The 22940-nt window shown below is 40.4% G+C and overlaps 1 long non-coding RNA gene across 1 annotated transcript in view; it reads left to right on the top strand.

Annotated features, from left to right (window-relative positions):
- Positions 1-22291, top strand: part of LOC123371644 — a 163989-nt gene extending 141698 nt beyond the window's left edge. The window contains exon 3 of the long non-coding RNA XR_006579886.1: positions 22192-22291. This is a non-coding gene — a long non-coding RNA (uncharacterized LOC123371644). The remainder of the gene's footprint in view (positions 1-22191) is intronic.
- Positions 22292-22940: the final 649 nt, after the last annotated feature.

The raw sequence follows: 22940 nt of genomic DNA, 5'->3' as shown, positions 1-22940 counted from the left end.
GTAGACAGGAAAAGCCCCGTGAACTTTTGAATTTCATTTCCTGTTTGCCCAGCGTGGAGCTCTGATCAGCACGGGTGGCGATGCATTTCCAAATCCAAAAAGAGCACCAGCATGGACCGTACGGGAGATACTGGATCTGATCGCTGTATGGGGAGACAAATCTGTTCTATCAGAGCTCTGTTACAGAAGACGAAATGACAAAGCATTTGAAAAAATCTCCAGGTTATGATAGACAGAGGCCACAGCAGGGACTCAGCACAGTGCTGCGTGAGAAGCGTAACGGAAAGCCAAAGAATCAAATGGACGCTCATGGAGAGAGGGAGGGGGTACTGAGGACTCCAGCTATCCCACAGTCCCCGCAGTCTCCGGAAAGCATTTGCATTCTTGGCTGGGCTCCAAATGCCTGAAGGGTCAAAAACATTTTCCCGGGTGTTTCAGAGTGTATGTCGTCAATTTACACCCTCCCCCCCCCGCCGAAAGAAAAGGGAAAAAAATCGTTTCTCGCCTTTTTTCAATGTCACCCTATGTCTACTGCATGCTGCTGGTAGACGGGGTGCTGCAGCATCCTCTCCCCTCCCCTCCCCGGTGGCAGACAGTACAGTACAAAAGGACTGATAGCCGTCCTCGTCATCATCCTGTGAGTGCTCCTGGCTGGCCTCGGTGAGGTCGGCCGGGGGCGCCTGGGTAAAAATAGGAATGACTCCTGGTCATTCCCAGCAGATGGTACAGAACGGCTGGTAATCGTCCTCATCAGAGCAACTGGGGGCTGAACCCCATCATCCCCCCCTTTCATGTCTAAAGAAAAGATTCTGTACTGCCTGGACTATCATAGCAGCTGGAGGCTTCCTCCCCCTCATTTTATCTCACTAAAAAGTCAGTGTTTCTTATTCCTGCATTCTTTATTACTTCATCACACAAATGGGGGGACACTGCCACGGTAGCCCAGGAGGGTTGGGGGAGGAGGGAAGCAACAGATGGGGTTGTTGCAGGTGCACCCCCTAGAATGGCATGCAGCTCATCATTTCTGCGGGATCTCTGGGGCTCTGACACGGAGCAGCTGTGCTCTCTGGTTCTCTAGTACACTTGCCCCATATTCTAGGCAGGACTGACTCTATTTTTAAACAAAACATAGGAAGGGAATGACCCGGGGAGTCATTCCCATTTTTGCCTATGTGCCCCCGACTGACCTCAGCAAGGCCAGCCAGGAGCACCCATGATAGCAGCAGACGGTACAGAACGACTGATAACCGTCATCTCATCGCCAATTTACAATGGCATGGCAGATGGTGCAATATGACTGGTAACTGTCTCTGCTACCTTGCAAAGGCAAATGAATGCTGCTGTGTAGCAGTGCAGTACCGCGTCTGTCAGCAGCATCCAGTACACATACTGTGACAGTGACAAAAGGCAAAACGGGCTCCATGATTGCCATGCTATGGCGTCTGCCAGGGCAATCCAGGGAAAAAGGGCGCGAAATGATTGTCTGCCGTTGTTTTCACGGAGGAAGGATTGAGTGACGACATTTACCCAGAATCAGCTGCGACACTGTTTTTGCATTGGGATCTCAACCCAGAATTCCAATGGGCAGGGGAGATTGCGGGAACTATGGGATAGCTACGGGATAGCTACTCACAGAGCAACACTCCGGAAATCAACGCTAGCCTCGGTACATGGACGCACACCGCCGAATTAATGTGCTTAGTGTGGCCGCGTGCACTCGACTTTATACAATCTGTTTTACAAAACCGGTTTATGTAAAATCGGAATAATCCCATAGTGTAGACGTACCCTGAGGCTGACCAACAAAACAATGATAAGTTCTTAAAGGTCCTCCCTACACGTGCAGGAATTTCAGAAAAACAAGTCAATCAGAGAAGGATTCTAGATTTGTCGCTTCTGCTGCATGTGAGATTTTCTATATTTGGGAAAAAAATATATCCTTAAAAGACATTAATTTTCTTTCAAGCACCCTTATAACTCCAGTTACAATCAACAGAAGTTCAGTTAGTGCTTGGAAGAAAATAGGCCCATAAGTGAGGCCTACCTTATCTTCCCAGCAGAGAATATCTATCCCTAACGAAGAAATTTCCTCCAAAGTACTTATGAACCTTCATATTATTACTGTTACAACTTACAAATGCATTATTCAAAGTCTTGGGTGGAACTTAAATGTTTCATTTGAGAAATTATGCAATATTATGAAAATGCTACTTTACATAATAGACCTCAGCCAATTTGTATATTTGAATGATTTACAACTGGTACAGATATTATCATAAAAATATACAAGTAAATTACTCTTATCTTGAGTTTTCTTTCTGTACAGAGTAGCCTTTAATTTTGTGCTGTTATCTTTTGAAGCATATCATTGTTATGATGATTGCAACATGCATACAAAACAGACTTTGTGGGAGGGAATAACTTACGGTAGCAATTTAGGGAGGCGGCAAGATTTTGTAATAAACTTTCCATAGCAGCCACATTGCAGATTTTTGAAAACAGTGCTTAGTCAAAATAAAGCATAAGATGTTGCAAAAATTCAGTGAGGAGGAGAGTAAATAAGCCCAGAGAGATAATTAAGGTATGTACTCACTGTAGGGGCATCTGTTGTTAATTCTAAGATATACTTTTTTAAAGGTTGAGAGTCTTACCTCTATTCTTGCTCATTCACACCAGACTCCAGGAAGTGTAAAGGGGGCTTCAAACCACTTTAGCCCTCCTAGGCTATGAATTCTGTACTAAACCTCTGGGTGGCAAAGCACAGAATCTCCCTCAACAGGTTAGATTCTTATTTACACTAGGGCCCTTCAACATTCTCTGGATAAGGGGCATTAGCATGAGTGTAGATTACATTTACACCTTTTTAAAGACCCTTGATATTACCAGAATGGAGAATCAGGGCCAAAAGTTTTATTTCCACATTCAGCATTTCTGCATACTTTAAAAATACACAAATCATGTTTGCCTGCAAATATGTGCAGTAGCAGAATCTTTATAATGTACAAGATAGAGTACGTACATCCCGATTACTAACGACCAGATATAGAATCCAGTGCATGACAAAGACTTAAAAGGAGGGAAATTTTACAAAAATAATCAGGAAACTTAAAATGCTGTCAGATTCATTCCTTTAGTTTGTTTCTCTTTCTGCACCCTCAGTTTCAGGATTCTTCATTTCTGATGTAAATAATTTCCAACAACATTACTGACCGGACACCAAATTTGTGTGAAATGTTACTAAATGGGTGGCATCCTTTGAAATGAGAGACATTTAAGAGGTGTGGGAGAGGGTGCTTCTTTGCAACCTTTATCTTGACAGTTAGTGATTTAACTTTTTCTTTAAGGTGTTGGGAATAATATCTTGAGGCAAATTTCATATCAGGTCATAACTAACCCTGCCTGAAATGCTATGTCCCTTCTTTACCTTCTAGTCTTTCAAGGGACAGTATGTGGCAAAAGTAGAAAAATAACTTTAAATTAAGGTTTCAAATATTAATTTCAATAAAGGGTTAACAACCACTGCAAATGCATTTACAGTAGCTGGGTCTGAAGTTGAAGTAAATGGAGCATTTAAAGGGAAATAACAGATACCATCAGATGGGATAGATAATTACAAATACTGAAGAGCCTGCTGTTAATTAAGAGGGACATAGAAGTTTGAACAAGGTTCCTTTTTGTTTCAGAGCATCAAGAAGCAAAGAGTGAGCTTTCTAGTCAACCTCCCAAGCCACATATTTAAGCCCATTCAGCATTATGAACAAAAGAATACTGTGTGATAGGGAGGAGTTTCTTAGAATTGAACCATATTTCACCTGAAGGAACAGCTGGAACAGTTTGAAGAAATAGCAATCAAAAGCAGTCTGGCTGACATCTCGAAATGGTCTTCTTGGGAGCCGGTCCAAAGCAGTTTGCTGGAATTCTAAAAGTTGCGTTCTGCATCAGGGCGTTATTAACTTTACTTTTGTCACATAACAGAATTTGCAGCCAAAAGTGCACATACTTATATATAAATTTAGAAAAGGGAAAAGTATCCTGTGGGAAATATTTCTTTACTAACAAAGTAATTAACTCTTTCCAAGAGATCAGATTTTCTTGACCATTTGGAAACCATGTAAATATTTAATACAATAGAAAACAAGGAGCTTGTCTCCACCAACAATGTTCACAGGATTGTTGTTTGTGAAGCATTCTGAAGATAAAAAGTGCCGTATATCATTTTCTATTAAATACAGTTATTTATTATTTGAGCATTATTATATATACACTCATTTGGTTTCAATTGTTCAGTTCTCCACTATATTTATGCTGAAGGTAACTGTTTTCTCCCCTTTAAGAAAATTTGAGTAAAAATGTTGGAATACTCCAGGGAATGCAATTTTATCTGAAAAATTACTTTGTATCTTGTCATAAATTTAGGCAGGAAAATAAAAGGGGGTTATTTAATCCAAGTAGTCATTTTAACAAGAGATATAAGAGAGAGATTAGGAGGCATGGAACGTTCTAAAACCTGTGCTGCAAAGCACTTCAGCTGGTGTGAATTGAGTATGTTTGGCTCAAACTCTGTTGCATTAGAAAAGATAAAATACCACTTCCTATATAAATGCATTAAATCCACTATGTTTACAGTGCAGTGTACCACAGTTGGACATCACAGTCTGAGCATTTTGTGGCTCTCTAAGCAAGCAGGTGCATTGCTACTTACACTACAGGTGAATTTGGTCCAATATGTCCACTTTCCCCCACTTTTCTTCCCTAACCCCAGCTAAAGGGAGGAAGTGAAAAAGGTGTTCCTCTTCTTTTCAGCTGTCACTTTTCTAGCATTTTGGAGCACAGTGGAGTCCTGGTCCATGACTAGGACTCCTAGCAGCTACAGTAATACAAATAATTAAAATTAATAAAGGGAAGGATTCCAGTGGCTCCAGTCCTGTTTACCCAGTGCTCCCTATTTGATTTCCATATGTTTGGTAGAGTGAGGAGTACTCTTCTTCTGAGACCTATAGCAACCCCAAAAGCTGCAGACAAATCTAAGACTATAGTTTGATTATCATGTCCATGGAGAAATGGATGTTTGAATATAACTGAGTAAAGGCTTCAGCAATCCGGACTCCCACTCTCCTTATGTATGATGAGTATGGACCCTGAAAGGAGCATTTCAAGGTTCTGGGTTCCTGAATGTTACAAAAAGGGAAATGTGACTTATTCAATATCCAATCCAAATCCATACCTTTTGGCTGAAGAAGTTGTCACCTTTACTCCTCCAAAATAGCCATTAAGGAGGCAACATAGTCCTCTTCCCTCCACCTCCAGAATGTCTCCTGAGGACAGTTTTTGCAGTCCTCCTGAAGATGGAATGCCTCATGAATGGGAATTAAGGAGTAAACCTTTCACTTCTATGTCACTGATTCAAATGCGTACCAGCCTGGCAGTGATTACCATTTGATGGGTGTCTGATGTCAATGTAATAAGCTCCTGTTTTTGAAAAACAAATACTGCCACTACTTCTGCCTCAGTAACCCTGGAGGTTTCATGGAGATGCACAGGTATAACTAACATCAAAATTTGTCTCCAGGTGTCTTCATCCCAAAAACTACATCTATTTTGCCATCAGTTGGCATCCTTGTTGGCAGTCACAGCAGAGAAATTAAGGATTGAAAAAAATTGGCATGGAGATTGAACTGTCCACTGGTTTCTAGAGGTGATCCCTCACAGTAGCCATTACTGCCACTCCCTTCCCAGGCCAGATCTGTTCTTTGGATAGGGAACTTGTCTCCAGGGCTATCAAACAGCACTTCTCACAAGCATTACTTTAACTTTAAAAATATTATGAAATCATCATCTGCAAGACTGCAAAAAGTAATTCCTAGTTTTCTTCTGCTTTCTAGTCCGGTTGTTGCAGACCTGGCTGTGTGTGTATCTAGGCGGAAGTGAGAACGTGGATTCTAAGGGTAATGTCCTGGCAAAATTCCCATGAACTTAATGTGCCTTTCACCCTAAGGCTGCACTCCTTCATCACATGTTAGTAGTCAGCCAATAGCTACACCATATAGTATCTTGCCATAGGTTTGAGTGTGTTCTTGATGAGATGCTGTGTTTCAGATAGTAAACACAGATCTCACATTTTATTTTCCCTTTCACCCAGCTGTGTGTACACAGATTTATTTTCCAAACTCATGCATGCAGATTGTAGTTGTTGTCTAAGTGAGGAAATAATGGGGCCAAAGATCATTTTAGATCTCCTCCTTGAACAGAAGATCAAATGTACTGTATTTGAACTTACACAAATATCAGAAAATGAAAAAAGCCAACTATTTATAGGTCTAACTGGGTGGCCACCTAAATATGCAAATCCCCAGTTTATATATGCAATCACCATGTTAGCCAGTGCAAACTAGACATGTAGTTACACTTACATATTTGCATATGCAATTGCATGGCTAACTTTATGCAAATCGGACCCAAACAACTCTGGCCCAGGCTTAGAAAAGTAACACACAATAGCAATATACTATAACAGGTGCCTGCTTTAGTAAAACTGAGAACCCACACACACCACAATACACACCACATTTGTAATCACAATAACACTGTTCATTAATCACTACACAAGAAACACACCTCTGACTCCATCTACACACAACTATGCATGCCAGTGGGTAATTCACTACTGTGCATGCCACCCAAGTATGTCTGTGGCTGGAAATGTACATAATGGTGATTATATGTGTCAAACAGTGGGATTTCCCAGTACATGATATCTCACAATGACATGTGGACACTGTCCCAATGAGACTCCTCAATTAGGTGTGACTATGGTAGCAGTGCACAATCATTAAATAGTATGGGTGGGTGTCTTGATGCCCTGAGTTTGGGTATTCTGAATGCTGATGACAGATACATGGGTACATTTTCCTCTGCTTTAGAGTAAGAGATATGGGAGCTATATTATATTATATTATATCCTTTTTACAGAAACTGAGCCTGGTGTCCTGAGAATTGTCCTAATCAGTTTGATATTCTTAATAGCTAGTGTTTCATTCTGATTTTAACATTATCAGAACTATATGTATATCTAAGAGACACATACAGCTGCCCAGTGTCTCTCCATCTGCCTTAACCATTAGATTAACTATTTAAGGGGTAGAAGACCATTTTCACAAGACATGGCACAAATTCCGAGAGTGTAGAATCTGTTCTAATGGTGTTGCAAGCTAAAAATAGCACTTTTGTTGACCCATTGGGGGCAACGAAGACGTGTTATTCCTGCTATCAAAATGATCTTTGGATCTGTGTGTGTGTGCATGTGTGTGTGTAGATGCACATGCAAAGAAGGAATAGTTTCTCATTGTAACTAAGATAAATCAATTTTCAGTATCTCAAATTTACCTTGTGACTCCCATGAGAGGGTTTGGCTCTCAGTTTGATAAAAATTGTTGTAAAACAATAAAAGCTCTGTGTCATTACTGAATACCAGCATGCTAAATGATGTATAGAGCAGCCAAACGGACGTATTCTGTTCTCAGTCCATGCCAAAACTACCACGAGAGTGCAAATCGAGGATCATATGTGGATTCAGCCATTCCGACACAAACAGCTCAATAAAAGTACAGGCTTTTAAAATACAGCTTTACAACCAAATAGCTTCTGATGGTTATTGTGAAGAAGTATTAGTTTATGCCTAATGTTTTATATTAGTTTCCTTACGTATGTTTCAGTTCTCAGAAAAGCTTCCTGATTCACAGGTTTCTTCATTGTAAAATCAACTTGTGAAGGGAGGATATCCAATGCATGATGGCTATCTCCTGTGGATGAAGGTGAGGCAAAGTAGTGTAAAACAAATCAAACGGGAGGGGTAAAATCATAGCACTGGTTAAGAATAACACATTAGAGACTTGCCCAATTTCTGCATTAAGAGATTACATAAAATTCTGTTCTGTTAGCTTCCATCGAGCTCTAGAAAAAGCCTAACACTATGTGTGTTGCTCTACCCTTGTAGTTCTCTGTGCCATAGCCCTTTTAAATGTGAGCATCTAGCTCAGCAGCTTTGTCTAGGGTGACCAGACAGCAAGTGTGAAAAATCAGGAGAGGGGGTGGGGGATAATAGAAGCCTATATAAGAAAAAGACCCAAAAATCAGGACTGTCTCTATAAAATTGGGACATCTGGTCACCCCAGCTTTGTCTGATTTTCGCATTGTTTTGTTCTCATGTTGTTAAAGTAGTTTTGAATAAAACTTTAGCCAGATATTGCAGCTGAGTGTGTGCCATTGTTCAGCTGGTAGAACTCCAAAGCAGACAGATAGGTTAAATGTTTGTTTAAACAGACATTTAATTTTATGCAGCTCTGTGATTGTGTTCTTAACTGTCCTCCAACACCTGAACCTCAGGAAAAAGCCTCCTGATGAGAGAAAAATTTATTTCTCATGGACTAGATCAGGGGTCGGCAACCTTTCACCAGTGGTGTGCTGAGTCTTCATTTATTCACTCTAATTTAAGGTTTCGCGTGCCAGTAATACATTTTAACATTTTAAGAAGGTCTCTTTCTATAAGTCTATAATATATAACTAAACTATTGTTGTATGTAAAGTAAATAAGGTTTTAAAATGTTTAAGAAACTTAATTTAAAATTAAATTAAAATGCAGCGCTCCCAGACCAGTGGCCAGGACCCGGCAGTGTGAGTGCCACTGAAAATCAGCTCACGTGCTGCCTTCGGCACACATGCCATAGGTTGCCTACCCCTCGCCTAGATCATAGTTTTAAGCTATATTGAAGGTGGATGAAAGGTGTCATGTAGGTGCAGTTCACCACCTGTAGAGGGTGAAAGCAGCCTCAGATTATCATCAGGTGGACAGCCCCCCCCCCTCCACAAGCCATCCCCTCCTGAAAAGTGTGTAGTGTTCCTGTTAAATTAAGACTCCCTGCAACTTATGCTCAGAGGGGAGAAAGAACCAGGATTTTGACTCTCTCCTTTGCAGGTGTACAAAAGAGGGGAAGAGCCCCTTGAACCCTTTTTCCAGCCACCTTTATGCATCCATACAGGAGCAGTCAGAATCTAGCTCTCTCATGAGGATTTGGCTATCTCCAAAGGCTGGGGGTGGGGGAGGGAAAGAATTGCTCATTAACACTTCCCCAGGTTCAAGTGGCATTGTGACAAAGACTGTCTACCACATAGTTTCCCTGCGGCAGCCCCTAAACAGGGAGAAACCATCAACAAGATTTCAGCTCCACTCCATGTCAATGGAGTCAGACTGATCTGAGGAGTTTCCACCAGCTTTGTGCCACAGAACAGAGTGAGGCCAGAATCTGTCCCTTTATTAATTAAAAAAAAAAGCCACATTAGTTCTAAAGAGAACACAATGATCTTTCTGCTTGCTCTTTGTACTAATTTATGTCTTTCCTTCCATATAGAGATATTGAGCTGCCTAGCCTTTCTCTTAGGCTTTGAGCTATGTCCACTTTATGATTTTTGGGGATGGAGGAAAGAAAGTTAGATCACAACTTTTTGATTTTTGTGTGGCTTCAGTAGGTATTTGACAGCACTGAAAGCGAATCTAGACCAGGAAGGCAGACATTCTTTGAAGTTATACAGTAGTGCTTGAGGAGGTATATTCCATACAGCTTTCAAAATTTATTTAAAGAAAAATGACCTTGTTGTGCAACTTTGTTTGGAACTGTTAATTAAAATTAATGATCTTGCTACTCTGCACTGGCTTGTTTCTGTGATCCAGCTAATCCATTCTGGCCTGCTCTAGTCTGTTCCTTAGGTCAGATGAGGAACCGGAAGCCAATGATAGACTGACTGGGGTTTAGACATTAACGGCATTAAGTGGCAACTTTTTGAGCCTTTCTAGGTATTTTTGGATTTAAGGCATGTCCACAGACAATAAGAATGTGTTGGTAATTCTTGCAAAATATTAAGAGATTTCCCTCCAAAATCTGTGGAATCTCTGCAGGGTTGGGAGGTACTTTTATCCCTGCTTTATCTGGTCCTACTCCTATTGTAATCTGATGCTAGTTAACACTGCAATATAATCACCTTACTGTTACCGTGGGCTACCATGGTCTGCTTGTTGTCTTTTATCATATACCTAGGCGGTAAGCTTTTGGGGGCAGGTATCCTCTTTTTGCCATGGTATGTACAGTGTCTAGGGCAACAGTCACTGATAAATGCCTCTAGATAATACGGCAATAATAATAATAAGTAGTTCAAATATTTATTAGCTTTTCCTCCTGCCAGACAAAGTTTTATTGAAAAACCAACTGTCTCACATACTCTTCAAACCACACCCAGGAAAGCATGATCTGATTTCTTGTGAGTCATTCCAAGGTTTGTTCTGAGAAAATGGTTGCTCACCTGCACTAGATATTCTAGAAATGGAGGACCAGATTCATCAGTACATTCCAGGTGGCTTGCACTGGTCCAGTGATGCAGAATAGCTCTAAACCTGGCCTAACCAACTAGTTAAGACGGACTTACAGCTTGTAATAAGAAGCAGTAAAATGCAGCTGGAGCTTACTGGTGAAACTGTCCCTTATTATGTTAGATCCACAGACAGTTCCATTATTTTTGCTAAGTGTGCAGGGAACTTTGCAGAGAAATAAAAGAGACGACTAGAGCTGGTTGAAATTTCCCCATCAACATTTGAAAACTTCAACCAGCTCTTGTGATGGGTCTCTGCAACAAGGAACTTACAAAGTAAGGAGTTGAATTGTACTCTTAGGAACCAGGTCTGCACATGGGGGATGATGACAAAAAGCATCACCCAGATCTGCTCCAGTAAGTATACGTTTAAGGGCATTACCCCCACTTGCAACTGAAAACCACTTTTAAAAAATATCCATTCTGTGTCATTCTGCAGACGCTTCTACAGTCCAATAACCAGTCACAGTTGCTTCTGCAGCCATCGCTCACCCAATCCTCCACTCTACTCATCCTCTGCCCATTTCCAAACCCTGTCTACAAGAGTAGATAAAGATAACTCTAACCTATCTGAACTCTGCAGCACACCTTCCTGAAATCCTGTCTCCCACACCCTGGCCTTGCACTGGGGAACTGCACCAGTCCCCCCACAAGGAGGAATTCCATGCTTGCTGAGGACAAGGTAGGAGATGACCCATGTGCTTATAACATGGCACATGTGAAAAAGATAAAGAACGTACAGAAGATTTATGGTATCCCTTATGGAAAAGTCTTTATAGAATTTAATTTTTGAAAAAAAACTTACCTATAGGTTATTTAAACCAACCTCTAAAATCTAATAGAGACTAGTATCTATGAATTCTACAGGAAGATTTCAAAAAAACTATTGAAAGAAGATCATTCTCTATTAAATCCTGTCCCTAGAGTAATTCCTATAGAACCCTATTACACTTGTAGACAACACTATTGGTTGCCTTCCTAGTAAACTTTGTAGGACTTTTTCTATAAGGAATGTAACCAGATTATTGTACCATATAAATTATTACCTTTATGTAAATATGTGATAAGATAAATGGAATTTGAAATGATTAACTAACCTTTCATTTAACAACATTTCTGACATTTCATGCAAGGAATGAGGACTAACCTGCTTTACTGGGGCTTTAACTATGGAATATTTGGGATATGTAATGGTCATTAATAGAGCTTGATTATACTTTTGATCATCTTTTTACAGTTATTGGAAATATGATAATAAAATAAGAAAATGAAGAAACAATCAAACATCAGTTCTCTGTGGCCCAGACTCAGACAAGTTTCAGTGGAACTACTATTATTCTATGTAGCTCAGATTCACTGACATCAATTAGACTACTTATGTGCTTAAAGTTAGGCATGTGCTTAAGTAACTTGCTGAATTGGGGCCTTGAGTCCAGTAATCTGTAATCTTATTCTGTTTAGTCTGTCATCCTTTTTTTTATCTTCCAACTATTTAGAAAAAATAACTAATTCATTCTTTACTCTAAATGATGTGTACAAAAATTGTTTCAGCAAAATCTATATATTTTAACGATTCAGTATGAAAAATAGAGACACAACATCAGCAGGAACAGTACTTTACTTTGATTAAAACTACAGCAAACTGCTTGTGTTTTCTTAGTTTTGCATATTACAATTAGGAATTTTCATAGCCCTCACACTTTTAAAATATACTTGCATGTTCATGAAGAATATAAGGGTTTTACTTGTAGTAGAAGGGGATTTAGAGACACTGTATTAATTATTTGTAGATTGTATGTCCTTAAGCTTTACATATTCACAAAAAGAAAAACATTAAGGGCCTAATTTCAAAAATGACTGTACAAACAAGCATGTATTTGCACATGCAAAATGCATAATAGTGCATACAAGTGTCAGTTTATATTAGGAGTTATGTAAGCATGTGTGTTTGTCCACAGTTATCAGGGTACCTGTGCATATTTTGTGGCTTTCTTTTTTTTTTAATTTGGACCCAAGAAGTAATTTCATAAATCCTATTCAATCCATTTTAACTGCCTGTCAACAATACTATCTATGTTGTAACTTCATTAACATTATTATCTATGAAAAAAAATTCCTCTTATCAGCCTTAGGGACATCATTTACATGAGATTACAGCTGCAGCCGGGGACTGATACAAAACCCATTGAAGTCAACGGGAGTCTTGTGGATGACTGCTATGGTCTTTGAGTCAGCCCTGAATGATCAATATTCTTTCTACCTACATTTCACTTCTCCAGTTTTTCTAAGGCATCTTTCCTGCTGTTTTATCCATGTCCTTCTTCCCTAAATCTGAAATTCAGCCACCCTTCTACCCCCAAATTTTCCCCTAAAAGTCTCTTTGCAGTCTCTTTTTAGATCAGTGGTCAACAACCAGTTGATCACGATCGACAGGTCGATCCTGGAGACTCCCAGTCGACCACGCTCTCTGGCAGTGTAACAGGGCTGCCACTAAGGCAGGCTCCCTGCCTGTCCCAGCCCCACACCCCTCCCAAAAGCAGCCAGCAAGCCCCCATGGCCCAGGGTGTGGGGGCGGGCAGGGGTCTCCGTGCACTGCTTCTGTCTGCAAGCACCGCCCCCGCAGCTCCCATTGGCCGGGAAAGGGGAGCTGTGGCCAATGGAAGCTGTGGGGGTGGTGCCTGCAGAGAGGGGCCATGCATGGAGCCACAAACCCACCCCCAGGAGCCAGAGGGGCACGTTGGCCTCTTCCGGGAGTGGTGTGGGGCCAGGGCAGGAAGGGAACCTGCCTTAGCCCTGCTGCACCTCCAACCGGAAGCCACTTGAGGTAAGCACCTCCCGGGCAGAGCCTGCACCCCGCCCCCCCTCCTGGAGCCAGCACCCCATACTCCCTCCTGCCCCAGCCCTGACCCCCTCATGTACCCAAACTCCCTCCCAGAGCCCGCACCCCACACCCCCTCCGGCACCCCAGCCTCCTGCCCCAGGCTCAGCCTATAGCCCCCTCACACACTGCGAACCTCTTGGCCCCAGCCCAGAGCCTGCACACCCTCCCAAACCCCAATGCCCTGCTCCAGCCCAGTGACAGTGAGTGAGGGTAGGGGAGAGCGAGCGACAGAGGGGGAGGATGGAGTGAGCGGGGTGGGGCTTTGGCAAAGGGGCGAGTAGATCCTAGGTTGCCCTTAAATTCAAAAAATGATCTTGGGCGTAAAAAGGTAGGAGACCACTGTTTTAGATTACTTGCCCATTCTGACAGGCATATCAGCTTGCTGTCTCCCTCATGGTTATATTCTTCACTCCATATGTCCACTTGATCTCCATTAATCCTCCACAGGATTAATAGTTATAAATATATCAAAAAATCCTTCTGTAATTTTTGTGCTTAGTCAAGTCTGTGTGTCAGATGATATAAGCACTGAAAACTTCATTTTGTGTCTGAGCGAGATTATGATCCTCTAGCTAGAAGCTAAGGGAACAAACATTCCAAAGTACTGATTGGCTAATCCAGAGCTTCTCTTTACCTGTGTCTTACAGCTGTTATCCCAATATATCAGGCTGCCTCAAAAAAAAACCAAAAAAAACAACCACAACGCTATGCCTGTCTCCTCTCCTCTTTACTCATTTTTATTTGTGTGCTGTTCAAATAAATTGGTTAATCAGTTGTACCTACTTTGTTTCTTGGTTTCATCCACTTAGTCTTCTGCATGTTATTGTCCTGATATTTTTTGTTTTACTTAGTTTTTCTTTCCAGTATTTTTGCAAGTCTTTGCTGCTGTTTGCAGAACTGACCAGTCTTCCACATGTTCTGTATTTTTCTACACACATTTTTTTTCTCAATAAAAGTCTTCCATTGGGCCTTTTAAGGCTTTGTAGGTCAACACCATCTCTGAGAAGAACACTGTCCAGAAGCCAAATAAGCTAGTGCAGATCCTGTTAGCACAGTTATTATGTGCTCATGGTAAAATACTCCTCTTATCAAGCATGATGCCACATTTTGCACTAGTGTCAGTTTCCACATGAAATCAAGGCAGAGCCCCATGTGAAGTAGTCTAGTCTAGAGGTGATGAAAATATGAATCATGGTGCAAGATCCAGATTCTAAATCAAAGGCCACAACCTCTTGACCAGATCAGAAGAAATTAATCTGTCTTTGCAGCTGTACCTATCTGATCATTCCACAGCAACCGAGAGTCTAACCAGACCTCCAAATTGCAGACTTTGGTCACAAATGTTAGATTATAGCTTCAATCAGTGAGCCAGTTATAACACCTGATAGTTGCCATCGTCACCTCTGTCGTCACAGGATTTAGCTTCAGCCTGTTCACTATCACCCATATCCCAGTTGTGCCCAAACACAGAGAAATGCAATCAACTGAACTCTCTGGACTGGATGAGACAGAAATGTACAGTGGGGTATCATCAAGAACATTTCAGCCCAAATCTTCTCATTAAGGGCCTGCTCCAATACCAGTTGAAGTCAGTGGAAAGACGCCCATTAACTTCAGTGGCCTTTGGATCAGGCCTTAACTCTCCAACTTGCCAAATATATACATGGAGTCAGACGGGTGACAGAGTAGATTCTTATAGTATTCTACATGATCATGCCCTCAGCACGGAAGCAATCAACCAATATTACCCCTGGGACCTCTCTGTGAAAAAGGATCAAAGCCACTGAAATATAGCCCCGTCTCCTGAAAGAGACTGAAAGCCCATCAACAACACCTCATAAGTGTCAAAGACAGCAATAGTTCTAGCAATATCAGTATGGACACCTGGTATGAAATCCTGGCATTGCTGAAGTCAATAGGAGTTTTGCCATTGACTTCAATGGAGACATTATTTCACCTCTTTATCCATCTTTGGGGGGGAAATCATCAACCAATCTTTAAGCTGTATCCAAGTCAGAATTCCAATTGCTCAGGCATCCAGATAATTTGAGTTTTCTTGTCACAACATTTTCCATAATTATAACCAAAAACTGAATACTGAAGGACGGTTCTTTCATCCGCTATTTTGTTGACATGCTCCAAGAATTTGGGTAGATTAGAGAAGAAGGATTTTCCTTCAGTAGTCATGATATCATCTTTATCTTGGTGTTTTCATATTATTATCCTACATTATTGTTTCAATCAGTTTTCCTGGGACTGAAATCATACGTACTGACTGGTAATTCTTGGAGTGACCGCTAGAATCTTTTTTTTAATACAGGCATAAAACCTGTAGCTGATCTCAGTCAGAGTTTGTTTGTAGCTCAGCTGCTTCATTTTCAAATTCTTCTGTCAGGTTATGATGACATGTTGCTCTTTAATTTATCAGTTTCTGCCAGTATGCCTTATTTTAACAACTCGGTTTTTAATAGTGCCTCGTCTTTACTACCAGAGAACAGTGAGCATCTCCTCCAAAATCCTCTGTGTGGTAAAGAGTGGTGCAAAGAAGATATAGGTTCTGAGGAGTAATCAGCCTGCTCTACCTTTATCAGAAGGCTGGTCCCATCTAAGGGAGTTTGTCACTCCTTCCCATCCTTGGTCCCCTCCCATCAGGAAACTAGCTTCCTGGGGTTACAGGATCTGGGTAGCCAGTTGTGAGATAGGCCAACTCCATAGTGAGGCTATATGATGTGTCTCTAAATAGTTCTGTTCCTCCAGATGCCATAAAAGCCTCAGTCATTGGGAACTTTGCTCTATGACTTTTGGGGCAATAGGGTATATAACACATTTTGAGATGCAGAAAATCAATTTTAATATTCCTACAAAAACTAACTATTGCAGCAGGAGGTTATTAAATGCTGCCAGCCACCCTTATGCACTGGAGGTCTGAATACAAGTCCTGCAAAACTAAAAGGAGACTCAATCCCTTTTTCAGGCAATTACTATTGTGACAATAATTATGAGTATGACACACTGTAGGGAAACTGAAATAAAAACTGCATTTTTCCATCTTAATTCCCTTAAGAAAAATGTTTCATCTGTTAAAACAAAAGATGAAACATGATGCTGTGCCAATATGTTCATAGAGAAAACCCTGTTTGTTCCAGCACCACGTCAAAGACCAAATGAGGAAAGCTAACACCAGCATCAAGAGATTGAAAATCTCAATAGAGAATGCTGAAAAAGAAAATCCCCAAACAGAAGATTTAAAAAGAAAATTTGTGTCCTACTAGTCACTATAAAAAGACATTCCATGTTTGTAACTATCTTTGAAGCATGGGACTCTTAATTGGATCCCTTAGCATATTTCACTACATTTAAAGCATTAAACTAGACCCATCTGGATTCTTTGTGGCCTGCAACAGACCCCAATGGCTATATTCCTTTTAATGGTTGAACTTCACAGATAAGAAAAGGGGAGTAAAGAAATCAGATCTATGCTGTATTTCCAGTTCTGTCTTGGGCTTCCTATGTATGCGATCTTGGCCAAGAATCTGCCTACACTGCAATTAAAAACCCACAGCTGGTCCATGTTAGCTGACTCAGGCTCATGGGGCCTGGGCTAAGGGGCATTTAATTCTGGTATAAATGTTTGGGCTCAGGCTGGACCTCGGGCTCTAGGACCCCCCTTGGGGGGGAGGGTCCCAAAATGTCTACACCACTATGAAATAGGCCCTTAGCACAAGCCAGAGTCAGCTGACATGGACCAGCTGCGGGTGTTTAATTGCCATGTAGATATACCCTGAGGAAGGGGTAGTCAATAGGAGGACCGCAGGCCAAATCTGGACCACCAGACACTTTTGAACAGATCCCAAAATCTTTTTATTTACTTACTATTATCATAATTGTTGTTATTTTTTGTATTATTTCCTCTTATTATTTTGTATTATTTCCTGGACTTTGACTATACCTTGAGCAAGAAATTTGAACCTTGACAAAAAAATAATTGACTACCCATGCCCTAAGGCCTTGATTCAGCAAAGAACTTAAACGTGTGCTTAAGTCCACCCCTGTTCAGCAAAACATGTAAGTAGGGTCAGCCTTATGGGTAGGCGACCACCCAGAGCGCCGTGGTCAGGGTAAGTGCCATGGTCAAGAGGCCTGGGGTGCAAGGCTGTGGAATGGAGCGTAGGGCAATGGAAGATGGAGGCAACAGGCCCTCGGGGGTTGGAAGGGCAGGGGTGCCAAAATACAAGTTTGCCCAGGGCGCCATTTTCCTTATAGCTAGCCCTGCATGTAAGCATGTGCTTCAGTCCCACTGCCTTTAATGACTTAATTGGAACTTAAGAACAGGTTTAAAGGTAAAGCCTGTTTAAGTACTTTGCTGAATCAGGGCCTTAATGTCTCTGTGGCTTCATTTCATCATCTATAAAATGCTTTAAAACTCTCATGGATATTGTAAGGTTATATTCATTATGTTTTTGAAGCAAGATGGAAAGCACTAAAGAAATGCCTAGTACTATTTGGTGTATCAAATGGGGAAAGAGAATTGTAGAAACTGAGCAAGTCAGGCATCTGACTTTTTAAGATTCTAAAAGACTGTATTTTCAAAGTTTCAGAATTACAAAATCAGGATTTCAGCTACTGGGATTATTAAAAGAGAATGTTCTATCATTTTTCACTAATTGAGACTGGTGCTCCCCAAAAAGTGCATATCTATAAATAATGGGTTATTTGGTATCAAATCATAGTACTCAACTTTGGAAAAATCAATTAATAATAATTTTTCTTGGTGAAAGTAATGCTTTATAATTTTGTCCAAATCCTTTCACTAACTGTTCTCACTGAAGTAAATCATTTAAATAAAAGTGAGTTTTGCCACTGACTTCAGTGGAAGCAGCATTGGGCACTTTTTTTCCCCTTTGGTCAGTAGAGTTGGTTGAAAAGTTTCCAACAGAACAGTTTGTTGTTGGCAAATATTGATTCAACAAAATCAAAACTTTTCATAGGAATGTGCTGATTTTATCAGACTTTGTGTGGAAAATGACTGAACTGCAATGAAAGGCTATATTAATAATATATTCTAAAAGACAAATCTAAATGAAATATTTTGACCTTATCAAAAAGAAACCTTTCAATAAGATCAAAATGAAATGTTTTCAGAATATTTAATTTTGCAAAAAATTCTGAGATTTCAACTTTGGCCCATTCCTGGTGAAGCCAAATTTTGAAATCGTGGAATTTCCTGTGGGACAAAAATTTTAAATTTTGATCAGCTGTAGTCATCAGCAACATAAGTGAAGTGCATTTAAAGTACATCAACCAGGTGACAATTCTAACTCGTGCATCCCTGCCTTTCCAGAATTGTTTAGTGTGCATTGTACGTGCACTGACACTTCATTATTTGCTGATATCAAGTGTTTTCTCTTCTCTGACTGGTTTCTCTTTTGTATTTGTACATGCTTACCTCTTCCCTTCCTAATGCATTCTGGAAGAATAAACTACAGATAATTCATGAAGCTATACATCATTTTCATTTAATAATAAGAGAGAGTTATGTAGCCCAAGATTTCCATGTAATACATATGAAAATCAGCCTTGTGTTTGACACAGCACAAGTCTTTTCAAACTGGGCCTTGTTTCACAAATAAGTAGCTGTTCAAGAAATACTTGTCCTATTTTTTATTTTCTTCTAAATGTTCCACATAATAGCACCATGAAGCCACTTCTAAAAGAAATAAATGTTAAGTGCAAAGAGCCAAATACAATAAAGCTGTGAGCAAATGGTTCATTCAGCACATTTATATGTGTACCAAACTACAAGATATATATTTCTAAGATAAACAAATGTTGTTGTGAATAACTGTTGGTATTATAATCCATCTGCTCTCAAAAGTGAGAAGGTGCATCAGAAATATTTTAAATACATTGCTTCAGAAGGATTCAGGAAATAACAAGTTTCAGTGACTATGTCATCAGAAAAAAATTCAGTGTAGAAATGATTGCAGAGAAGTCAAATCAGATATTTCTGAACCCATGGTGACATGTAAGTACAGTATATGATATAGTACCATATACACTTCAGTGTTATGAGAACAATAGGTATAACCATCTGAACTCTGCATAAGAGCCCTCAAAATACATAGTTTTCAGATGGACATTGCAGTGTACAAAGGAACACTGTAGACTACAGATTTCTGAGTGATTGAAAAAAAACCTGTGTTCTATTTTTGCTAGGGCAAAATTCTTCTTGCTAGAGATTCTTGCTTTTAACTGCTATTTTGATGTCGCTCCCTAAAAGCAACAAAGGCTGCACAGCTTTTACTAAATTCTTTTATACCACAAACATTTATTCCCAATGTGTGACTGGCACAGGGAGAGGTCTGAAAATTCATACTACAGAAACACATGGTTTGGATTCAGCTGATAACAGCCACTTCAGGGGCTAGACTTTAAGAATGTTTTATTAAGGATGACTAGATAACAGGGCCTAGAAATATGTATATAGATAAAGAGTTCAAAGTGCATGTTTCTGGTTTCCAGAAACAGGCTCCCTAGTTACTTCTATAAGTGAATTATATACATCGTTTTCCTACCTTGCACCAAATGGTGCACAATTGTTCCTGCTATAATTCAAAAGATTACTTCACAATGCTGAATATTTTGAAAACTGCCACTTATTATCAATAGAGTAAGTCATATATCACATGCTAGACATTCTAAATTATGTCTGCTTTCTTCAAGAGGTTATACTCCAAAACAAAACAATACAGGTTGCAAAATTTGTGACATACATGTCTTTGATGTAAAAGTAGGGCTTCTGATTTTAGTTTATCTGATAAACACTGATAAAACACCCTGATTTACAAAAAGGGGGGGAAAATTGGGTGTACCCAATAAACGCTGGAAAAACACCAGAAATGGTTACTTGTATCTAAGGGCTGGTCCACACTAAGAAGGGGGGTCGAACTAGGGTACGCAAATTCAGCTACGTGAATAACGTAGCTGAATTCGAAGTACCCTAGTTCGACCTACTCACCCATCCAGACACGGTGGGGTCGAACTCTGCGGCTCCCCCGTCGACTCCACCACCGCCGTTTGCAGTGGTGGAGTACCGGAGTCGACCGCGGCGCTTCCGGAGTTCGAACTATCGCGTCTAGATCAGACGCAATAGTTCGAACTCCGTGAAGTCGAACTCACCGCGTCGACGGGGAAGGTAAGTGTAAACCTACCCTAAGAGTTTGTCTACATAGAGTAGTAATGTGGATTACAGGGGTGTAACTTCTAAAGTGCACTAACATGTTGCACATTTAATTGTTCTGTGTAGACCCTGCTGGTGTATACTGAAGCTTCCCTAGTGCACTTTAACATAGTGCTGTTTGAAACAGTACTATATTAAGGTGCACAAGAGAACATTACAAAGAGATTACTCATTACAAATATTTTATATATATAAACACACACATTACACACAAAGTCAGAACCGAGACAAATCCTGATTTTTTTGGACATCTGTTAAAAAAAAAATTAAAATTTATAAACCCTGAAGAACAGAAGCCCTGTGTAGAAAGGTATGTCACATAACTGCTTTTCGACTGTGGGTGCCAAGCTGTGCTATATCAGCTGCTAGTTTTTGATATGTCACATTTCAAAAGCAAGAGTGTGATATGGCTATTACTTCAAAACACACACTTGTCAAATTTAAAAAAAATGCTTTGCTGCCTTTCATATGTTATATTCTGTTTTGTTCTCTCACTCCTGTGGCCAGATTCACTCCTGCAGCAAATCCACTGACAATGTTTTTACACCCTGACTAAATTTGTCTTATGGTGCATATAAACTGTTAAAAACAACTGTACCCATTTTGTATGCAGTGTTGTTGTAGCTGTGTTTCCCCAGACCTGAAGAAGAACTCTGTGTAAGCTTTGAAGCTTGTCTCTCTCACCAACAGAAATTGGTCCAATAAAATATTTTACCTCACCCATCTTGTCTTGTACCCATTTTGTTCATTTGTGAAGTTTGATATTTCAAAATATGATGCTAAATTATTATATAGCAATATAAATCTAAATGATATAAATTCATATTGAGGGTTTAATTCATGCTGCATCCTGTTTCTTATATTATGCGATCTCAAAGTGCTGGTACATGCCAGGTAAGTGCAGTTTTCATATAAGCAGTCTGAGATATACGAGAGAAGGGTTATACCATATGTGCTATATGGTTGCTTTTTTTACTTCTGTAGAATCAAATGACACCAAGTACCAACAAAATCGAAATCATATTCTTGGGAGTGGTCATTTGTATTAGGACCTTTACATTTGTAAATATGCATGTACTATAGTTCTTCTCATCTTATAAGAATGGGCCTAACTATGGGCTTTTGTTAAGACTCTGACCATGCCCAGTGTGAGCTAGATGTTTCAAGAAGCCTAAGCTGAGCTGGAATGAACTGAATGGACTTAGTTGTGCTGTGTCCTTTCTCTTGATCAATCTTCATTATTTTACTTATTTTATTATTAAACATTAGAACAATAAAAATGTCAACTCTTTCTCAGGACAATAAACAATGAATGTTAAAAGCTATCTAATGTAAAAGCTGTCTCAGCAACAAACTGTTGCTGTACTTTTTTTTTAAACCAACACACTTTTTTCAGTCCGGTGTCTGTAGGTACTCAACTGAAAGGAAATATTCTATTTGCTGTGTTACTCTACTTTTGAATGCAAACTAGTCCCTGCATGCTAGAGAGGCAGCTGTGAGACACCTGCCATTTTTTGTTTCAGCTCAAATGCAGAATGTTATAGTGAGCCACTATATTCTTTCTCTCATGGAACTTTGTATTTGTTAAATTTTCCTTCCCTGGAAATAAAAGTGTCTTGACCAACAAATACATTATTTGCTTTCATGTATTCAGGGGGACCAACTCTATAATGGAAAACTGGGAATGGGAGGATCTCTTTGGCTGAGGAACAACTGTACTGAAGAAGATGGGGCAGCAGCACTTGGACTGAGGAACAGAGAGTCTAGCAGATAATGAAGCTACATGTCACTGAGCTCTCCACAAAGAAATTGTAGCAGCTGTTGGACTGCCGTAGCATTCTTCCCCTGAGCTCTTTGATCTGGCTCCGGGGTGACTCTGCTATTTCTTTCCCCAGACCTCTTTTCTCATCCAACAGAGGGCAAATTCTCCATTCTGAAAGGGGAACAAGGTAAGAGATGGAATTGCTTCCCTACCAGTGGCAGGTCAAAGGCCCTCCAGAAGGAGAGTAGCGGACATTCTGGCAATCACTGAAATCTCTTCAGGGAAGTAAGAAGGAGATTAGCAATGAGGCATAGCTGCTCTTACTCCCCCTCTTACCTCTTCTTAGCTAGGAAATGGGACACCACATGGCGCACCATCCCAATGCAAGGCTGGCCCAAGCCACCTGCCGTCACCGCTATCTCTTCCCCACCCCCAAAATGTTCCTCTGTGCCCTCCTAGAAGGACATGCCCCACCTTTTTGGCAAAACTGGGCCTTTGTCCTGTTAGCTTTTGCCAACTGCTGACCAGTTGGCAAGACCAAATGGAATAAAGGCCTAGTTTTTCCAAAAAAGTCGATGTCTGGGACAGGGTTTAAAAAGGGGACTGTCCCAGCCAAAACAGGACATATGGTCACCCTACCC

The sequence above is a fragment of the Mauremys mutica genome, chromosome 5 (genome assembly GCF_020497125.1).
Source record: "Mauremys mutica isolate MM-2020 ecotype Southern chromosome 5, ASM2049712v1, whole genome shotgun sequence".
Lineage (NCBI taxonomy): Eukaryota > Metazoa > Chordata > Testudines > Geoemydidae > Mauremys > Mauremys mutica.
The sequence above is the reverse complement of the archived record's forward strand: the minus strand, read 5'-3'. Positions and strand labels throughout refer to the sequence as shown.